Source organism: Thalassophryne amazonica, chromosome 7 (assembly GCF_902500255.1).
Source record: "Thalassophryne amazonica chromosome 7, fThaAma1.1, whole genome shotgun sequence".
NCBI lineage: Eukaryota > Metazoa > Chordata > Actinopteri > Batrachoidiformes > Batrachoididae > Thalassophryne > Thalassophryne amazonica.
This window is the reverse complement of record NC_047109.1, coordinates 88,599,120-88,608,049: the sequence shown is the minus strand read 5'-3', so window position 1 is coordinate 88,608,049 and position 8,930 is coordinate 88,599,120.

Here is an 8,930-nt window from a genome sequence, read left to right as displayed (position 1 = left end):
TTTCCGCAACAGCGGAAAAGAAGGCGGGGCACACACCGGCTATTCATTTATTTAATTATTTGCTGCTCTGTTTTAATTATGAGTGTCAATTAAAAAAAAAACACTTCGGCTAAAAACTACTTATGAACAGAATTTTAAGCAATGAAAAAATAAATGTGCATACAAATGAGCACAGTACGAAAGAGAGAGGCGGGAACCAACTTGCGATGCGTCTGTGTGAGCCAATCAGAAGCGCTCACTGCAAAGAGCTTTCCAGCCAATGAAATTAAGGAAGTGGCTGCTGGTTGCGGCTCCCACCATAGACATAGACCCCTTATTACTTGCTGCAACGTAATCCAGCGTCGCCGCCATATTGGCTGGGTCTCTTCACAACAGGCTCGCACCAGTCAACCGGAGTCGGTGGAGAGAATGAACAAATTTTGTGCCGCTTACGGTTGCAATAACCGACGCAGTATAGAAACCAGATTCATAAATAAAATTGTACAATAATTTTGGTTATTTTACCATTTGTAATATTATGTCATGGTAACAAACGGCGAATGACCTGGAACTTTCTTTTCCTGGCCTTGAAAAAAATGTTCATCTTTGTAACCTATATTAAAGCAAAAATACGCACAGCCCAAGCTTTTTTTGTTTGTTTTTTTTGCATGGGAGCGCTTGGGCTGTGCGTATTTTTGCTTTAATATTTGTCTCACTTTGATCCAGCACGCCGTTTTACACATCTTGAATGTGCGTGTCCTTTTGAGTCATCTTTGTAACAAAACCAGGTGAGCGAAGCAGAGGAAATTAAAGTGATGTCCCTTGTGTGTTTGTGTGTTTGTGTGTGTGTGAGTGAGAAATAAATTCAAATGAACGATCCAAACTTGTTTCTTTACAAAATTCTAAAATTAATTTATACATTTACCTATATGTCTTTGTTAAAGATCGTAAGACAAAATCTTTCAGCAGGAAAGTACGTATTTTTAATGTGTGACAGCATCCTGTATCGTAACTGAATGTCTGCTGTTTCTAACAAACCAAACCGTAGGAAAATCGGGTAAAAATTCGGAGTTAAGGCATACAACTGCTTCAATACAAATAAATGCACTGGGGGCGCAATAGGGACCCATCCAAGATGGCGGCCGGGCAGCGGTGGTCCATGAGGCGTAATGTCTATGTTTCCCAGGCTGCTCCTTTTCCGCGAGAGCGGAGGAGGCGGGGACTAGCCAGCAACTATGTGCAGTTGCAGCGCCCCCCTTCTGTCAAATGCGACTTTTCAGGAAGTCTCCTCACCACTGGCTACAGTAAATGCAAAAGTGAAAGTTCCAAGTACAGTGACAACAAATAAACCCAATCCCGAAACGCAGAAGGCGGAAAAATGAGTGATACTGAAAAGTTTATTCTATTTCTTGTATGCTTTCTGATGTAAATTGTAAACTACTGGTGTATGCTGACGATTCTGACCTCTTTGTAGCTGGCAAAAGTCCTGTTGACGTTCAACAAATCATCCAAACTGCAGTCTGTTACTGAATTATTGATAACGAGTTTTCTCTGCACTTGGAAAAGATAGAATCCATACTGAATGGTTCAAAAAAGAGACTTGACATTTGTGAATCTATTAATGTCATCTGTAATCGTCAAACCCTTTCTAGTAAAACCTGTTAAGCATTTCAGCCTACATCTTCACCAATTATTATCTGGGACTAGGAGCCAAACACTAGACACTTTCATAAGTAAATTTAATGAAAGACTGTCGTTCTTGTATCAACAGACCAGACATTTAAAGCATCATTTCACTACTATAGACCAGTATCTTGTTTATTACAATTTTCAAAAATTTTAGAGAAACTGTATTGCAATAGACTGGACAAATTTATTGATGAACATAATTACATGATAGTCAATATGGTTTCAGGCAAAACAAATCCTCATCACTTTTAATGGATTATATTGAAGAAATAACACATTGCATTGATGAAAAGAAAATAATTGCAGGGTTGTTTTGGATCTTAAAAAAAGCATTTGACACCATAAATCATGATATATTATTGGGTAAGTTAGAGAGGTATGGGATAAGGGGGTGGCATTACACGGGTAAGGAACTACTTAGGAAATAGGAAACAGTTTGTGAAGCTGGATGATTTCTGTTCTTCGTGTACGGACATGGTGTGCGGTGTCCCACAGAGGGCAGTATTGGGCCCCAATTTATTTATTTTATATGTCAATGACCTGTGTAATGTATCTCATGTTTTCAAATCAGTCTTATTTGCTGACGACACAAACTTTAGTCCAAATCACAACTTAAGAGAGTTAATCAGTCACACTGAGATAGAATTTGGTAAGTTAGGACAGTCTTTTATAGAAAATAAATTATCATTGAATCTGAACAAAACAAAATTATTTTTTTTTTGTGGAAATTGTAAAGAGACAGAAGAGGTCAAACTTAAAATACAAGGTGTTGAAATTAAAAGAGTAAAAGAAAATAAATTTCTTAGAGTCATAATTGTTGAGAAATTAAATTGGAAGAGTCATATAAAACACATACAAAATAAAGTCTCAAAGTCTGGCAGTTTTATATAAAGCAAGATATATGTTAGATAAAAAAAATCACGAAAAACCTTATACTGTTCACTAATATTACCATATTTTAATTACTGTGCTGAGGTTTGGGGCAATAATTACAAAACTGCTCTAAAACCACTAATCAGTTTGTTAAAAAAAAAAACGGCAATAAGAATAATCAGTGATGCTGGATACAGAGACCACACAAATCCATTATTCACTGAAACAAAAATTTTAAAAATTCAGCATTTAATAGAGTTTCAAACTCTTCAGATATTGTTTAAAGCTAAGAATAAACAATTACCTGTAAATATTCAGAATCTGTTTATTGAAAGGGAAAATCAATATAATCTGAGAGGTTTGTATTGTTTTAAAATTCAAAAATTTCATACAACATTAAAAAGATTTTGTGATTCTGGAGTAAAACATTGAATAACTTGAATCAAGAACTTAAACAATGCCAAACAATTCATCAGTTTAAAAAAAAATTTAAAAGAATATATTTTTTCCAAGTATGTCAGCAAAGAGATTTAAAGACTGTGTTCACAGCTGAAACTTTGAAGCAGCTTTTGAAGGAAGCTGAAATATGTTTTTGTCACTTAAGGACAGATTTGCAAAGAGGGGTGGGGTTCTAAAAGTGATTTGCTTCTTCCCACTCCTATTCAGACATGTATTTTTTGTTGATATTCTTCTTTCTCTATTGTTTTGTATGAGGGAAAAAGGTGACTGTGATGTGATGTTTTGTTGACAGAACTGATGCTCAATGTCTGTGTCTGTCTGAATAAATTCATGCATTCGTTCATTCATTCATTTTAATTTGGACATGAAAATCTGTTAGTTTCTTTAATTCAGTGTCACTTCGATTAGGTTAGTGCTGTCTGGTGTTTAGGTCTTACAGAGAGAAATCAAAATCATCTGCACATAATCCAGAAGAAAATAGTAAAGTTTCGTTTAAATGTCCCTCCTCTGACTCACTTATTAGGCTATGAAGAATTTGTACAGGTCAGGATGTTAAGTCTCAGAGTTATAGGACTGCAACTTGGTCATATGCATAATCTCTATTCGTCCATCTGTTTGGATGAAAACCACTTTGTCATCCAAGGGTTGTTGGGGAATGGGCCTACCTGTGGGCGCGCAAGTGGCTGATGAGACCAATCTGTGTGTGGAAGGTGTGGGGGCAGTGGGGGGCATTGGATGAGGGGCACGGTAGGAGGCTTACTGGCTCTGTCTTTCCTGGCTCACCTCTTCTGTTCTGCTGCAGCAGTTCTGTTTGCCTCACACAACTGGGCACCCCTGTGGACTGAGGAGCGCCATCTGGTTTGATCCATGGCAGTCACCTCCCAGGAGTCAGGGCTGATGTCAAACGCTTTCAGTGATGCTTTCAAAGTGTCCTTGAAGCGTTTCTTCTGTCCTCCCTGGGAAAGTTTGCCCTGCTGGAGCGCAATATAGAACAGTCTCTTTGGTAGCCCATCGTCAAGCATGTGGGCTACGTGACCAGCCCAGTGCAGCTGGGTCTGCATCAAGATGGTGTAGATGATAGGCATGTCTGCTTGTGTGAGTACCTCAGTGTCTGGAATCCTGTCTTTCCACTTGAAGTTGAGGGTTTTACTGAGGCACGTTGTGTGAAAGTGGTTCAGCTGTCTGGCATGGCGTTGGTACACCGTCCAGGTCTCACAAGCATGTGTGGGAAGCACTGCTGCTCTGTAGGCCTTCAGCTTGGTCTGCTTGCTGATGCCATTTCTGTTCCAGACGTTGGCACGTAGTCTGACAAAGTTGCACTGGCCTTTGCAATTCTAGCATTCACCTCATCATCGATGGTGATGGTCTGGGATCGTATAATATAGGATAGGACAGTAATGCGCCTCAGTATTTCACTTCATTTGTATTAAATCCATCTCAACATGACACCCACCCAGGTCCCCTTAGCCTTGTTATTCCATCTGATAAATCTTTTGGTCAGTTCCTTTTAACTTTTGCTGTTGCCAGGCTGTGGAACAGTATATTAAAACTCAGTCCGAGACCTGTTTTAAATGTCATCTTAAGTTCTCTGCTTTTAGCATTTTCTATTAGATATGTGTGCTTGTATAATTGTCATTGTCATTGTAGATTGTACACTTTTAGTTTTTATGTATGGACCAGAGTGGAAATATGTTTTCACTTTACTGTGTTATCCGTGTATTTTTTAATGCATATACTTTGGTATGTGTATTGAATTGTATTAAATAAATTCACTCATTCATGACTAAACATACAGCAGCCATTTATCTAAAACATCATACCTAAATTTGAATTTAAAAATAAACCTTTTATGTTTTATAATAAATTGTATAATTAGGGTGGGCAAATTTCAAATACACAAGGCAATATTTTCATAGTTATTTCAAAACTTGAATATATTCATGATTTAATATTTACACTGATACTTTAAAATTTCTGATAAATAAAAAGGTGAAGGCATCTGTAAGGTATCTGTAATCTTCCATTAAATTTTTGCTCATATCAATTTTATTTTAATATTTTATACAGTATTTATCTGTCAAAATGGGGTTTGTTAACTTTATTATGTACTTAATTTACTTTTGCCAAATACTGGTGCAGCTGTTTGCTTGTTTTAACACTGACTGCTGTGTTGCTAACTGCCCTGGCACTGTTAAAGTAAAAAAAAAAAAAGACAGAATCAAAGGAAGTTTTAGAGGTCTAGACATGGTAATTTACATTTGGAACAAATCTCTATATGAAGCCGAAAGAACTGTCAATGCCATTGAATCTACCCATCAGAGAGATCATGAGAAATATTTGGTGTGAGGAAATCAAATATTTGTACATTCTTGATGACCTCAAGAGCATCAAAAGGTCTGGAAGACCACAGATCAAAAATTCAGCAGAAAATACTGCAAGTAAACTTGATCAAGAACATCCTGCAAGAGAACTGGGTTTCATAGCCAACAAAGAAGAGAAGACATCACCAAAGTGAACCAGGAGAGCAATCAAAAGCCATACAGGAACCAGTCTTCAAGTGTTCAGTGCGGCCAAAGCTATGTACACCACTGACGTGTAAATTAAGATTTAGTACACTCCTATTTGCACCACCCTCATCTCAACAAATTTAATGTATAATAAATGCAATATCGCTTCCTCTGCTCTTTCCGGGTCAAATTCGAAAAGCCTTCTAAAAAAATTAGATTTACAGTTAAATATTTGATCCGAACTAGCAATACTTTGAAGTTTCTTAACGCATAAACTGCCCACACCATCACAAATTGCAATATGGCTGCCTTGGGTGGTGCATCTTGCATGATACGGATGAGTAATATACAACAAGTGGTGCAAATTATGCATCAATATATGCACCACATGGTGCATCCATATCTCGCAATATGCGCAGCCCATTGGTGTATGTAGCCAGTCCAATGTAAAACAAACCACTGGTTAATCTTAAAACAAGAAGGTCAGGTTTGTATAAAAAAACAAAAAACAAAACAAAACTGCAATCCAGGATCTGCATGCTTTTAACAGGTGAGACTAAGATTAACATGTGGCAGAACACGAACAGATCAAGCTTCAGATAGAGAAGCTTGGGGGCCCAGGGGCACATCCCACTAGAGAATATTAACAATCCTTTTTCCTGCATTCTATGGCAATCTGGGAAGCTAAATACTGACTCTCTAGTCATCGCTTTTAATACACTTTTTATTTTAAACACGACAAACCTTCTCATGCTGCAGTGTTCATCAATCATGGTCGAGGTGATGCTATGATGGACGTGTATAAGCTTAGCAATGAAACGTGCTCTTTTATTATTGACGATGTCACAGCTGATCCTGAAGCCCACAGGGATGTGACATCTACTGACATTCAACAACAAAATCATTCATATTATTTTAATCCATTACTTTTGGTCCTTTTCAAATGGGTCTATAGTTTGAGCTTATATTCACTATTTGTAATCAGTTCCAATATGTCATAGTAAACAGGTAATTCATACCATCGCTGTAGTTATGTGCCCATACACATACTGATGAAGCAATGATGGAAAATTGTTATGGAGCTGATCAACAACAACTCAACATTAAACAAAGGGGTTCAATTCTCAGTTATAAATAGATTTCAGCATATCATGATCTTACAGACGATGCGTATTGGTCATTGCAGTGTCATATGATGACATCACAGTGATATCACACATTCAGTAGAATATGTCATTCTATTTTCTGACTCACATGTACTCCAGATCATATTTTGTACTCTTCTAGTTTCAGGTTTAGTGGCAAAAGGTGGTTTATAGACCACATACGGTCATATGAAAGCATATCATGACATCACATCCAAATCAACATATGGCAACCTGTTTGCTAATTCAATACACTTGAGATCATCTTTCTAGCTCTCTTTAATTAGAGGTTATTATAGACAATGTGATTTTATGATCATTTGGTGATGTCGTCTTGCCATCAGATCAATAGATGGTATTGAGTTTCTGATTCATATGCACTTGAAATCTTTATTCTAGCTCCATTAGCCTCGAAACTACTGCAAAAAATCAGATTTTCAGACTATTCAGCGAACTTGACTTTTGACCTTAATGTCATCGTGGAAGGTTGTCATGAGTAATTCACATCAGCCAAGTGTTTCCTAAGATGTTTGACACACACACACACACACACACACACACACACACACACACACACACACACACACACACACACACACACACACAAATAAATTCTGGCTGGTGACAGATCTCAATATATGGGTGATGATAAAATTATTGTCCAAATATTTACGGACCTATTTATTTCATACACGTATCACAACAAAGTGTGTTGATTATTTATGTGTTGGTTTGTGGTTCTTTTTTTTTTTTTTTTAGGTGGCACATATGAGACAGTAGTTGTGTAATGTGGGAACTGGGAAGAGGTGCATCACATCATATTTTAAGGTCCACACCAGATTCATGTTCCACGTAAACATCTGTGACTGACCTTCATCGTCTCAACGAGGCCACGCGTGACACTTCTGTTTTCCTCTGTCAGTATGGAAAAGTTATGGACAATTTTTCAGGGTTTTTTTTTTTATTATTTTACTTTATTTTTTAATTATTATTATTACTATTTTTGGTATGGCCAAATCACCACACTCCAATATACTGGATCTGGATTTTTTTTTTTCCCAGAGCAAAATAATTAATTAACCCTTTAATTCATAGACTTCGGAATTCAGGGACACAGTATCTATTTTGTGTGTGTGTATGTTACAACTGAGTGCACATGATTAATAATAAAATGATGTTTTAATACTTGGAGTATGCATGTTTTTTTATGTACGTTAAATATTACAGCATCTATTATTATCACTGTGTGTGCAATCGTGTCTTAATGTTTTTTGTTTATTCATTTTTGCACATCCAATAAATCAATACAGTGAGTTGAAATAACTGTTGTCAAAAAAAAAAAAAAAAACTCAGCAACATGCTGCATATGTGGAAAAGCACTCACTGGCCACTTCATTAGGTACACTTTAAAACAAGTATTCATCCAACCATCGACCAGTGGCGGTGCCAAGGGGGAGCTTGGGGAGCTTAAGCCCCCCCCCCCAATAATTCTGCCAATAATGTGAATAGCAACTGACATATTTGTGGATCTCAAATGCAGTTTTGCGCTGACAATGTCTCAATATTATGTAACTGAGCAGTGATGAATGTGTGTGTTCGGTGATCCACCAATGCTGAATCACCCTTCACAAACAGAATTTTCAGCTTTGCAAATAAACATTTATTTGTAGAAACCCACACACAAGTTACAAATCAGAAATTTGTGTTTGTGGATCACAAAGCACGTGTACAAATCAAAGGATATTTGGGCTAGATTGTATACAAATTTCATAAAGAATTACTTTTTTGTATATTGTTTACAACTAAGTTTCTCATACTATATCTTTTACTTACTTTTATCAAATGGTTATGACCTCGGTGTTAAATTGGCAATAAATCTTTGATATAGACAATTTGTGTAAGGTTAATTCCATGCATTGTCTTGAGCACCATTTCAATTAATTCAGTTGGTATACCTATGTGCAAGTTTACTGAACTTGTAATCATTCTAAGTGATGTGTGTGCGCACTGATACCACATTTTTGAGGAGCACGGGTGACTAAAACATATACTTTGGTATTTATAAAGCAATTTACTATATATTGTTCATTTCAATGACATTTTGTGAAGCCCCTCCAACTTTTACCCCTGCTCCCCCAACAAAATTTCCTGGCGCCGCCACTGCATCCAACCATGTGGCAGAAAGTCAGTGCATTTAATCATATAGACATGACAGAGGCTCTGCTGTAGTTCAACTCAACCACGAGGACAGGGCAGAAAAGTGATTTTAGCAACTTTG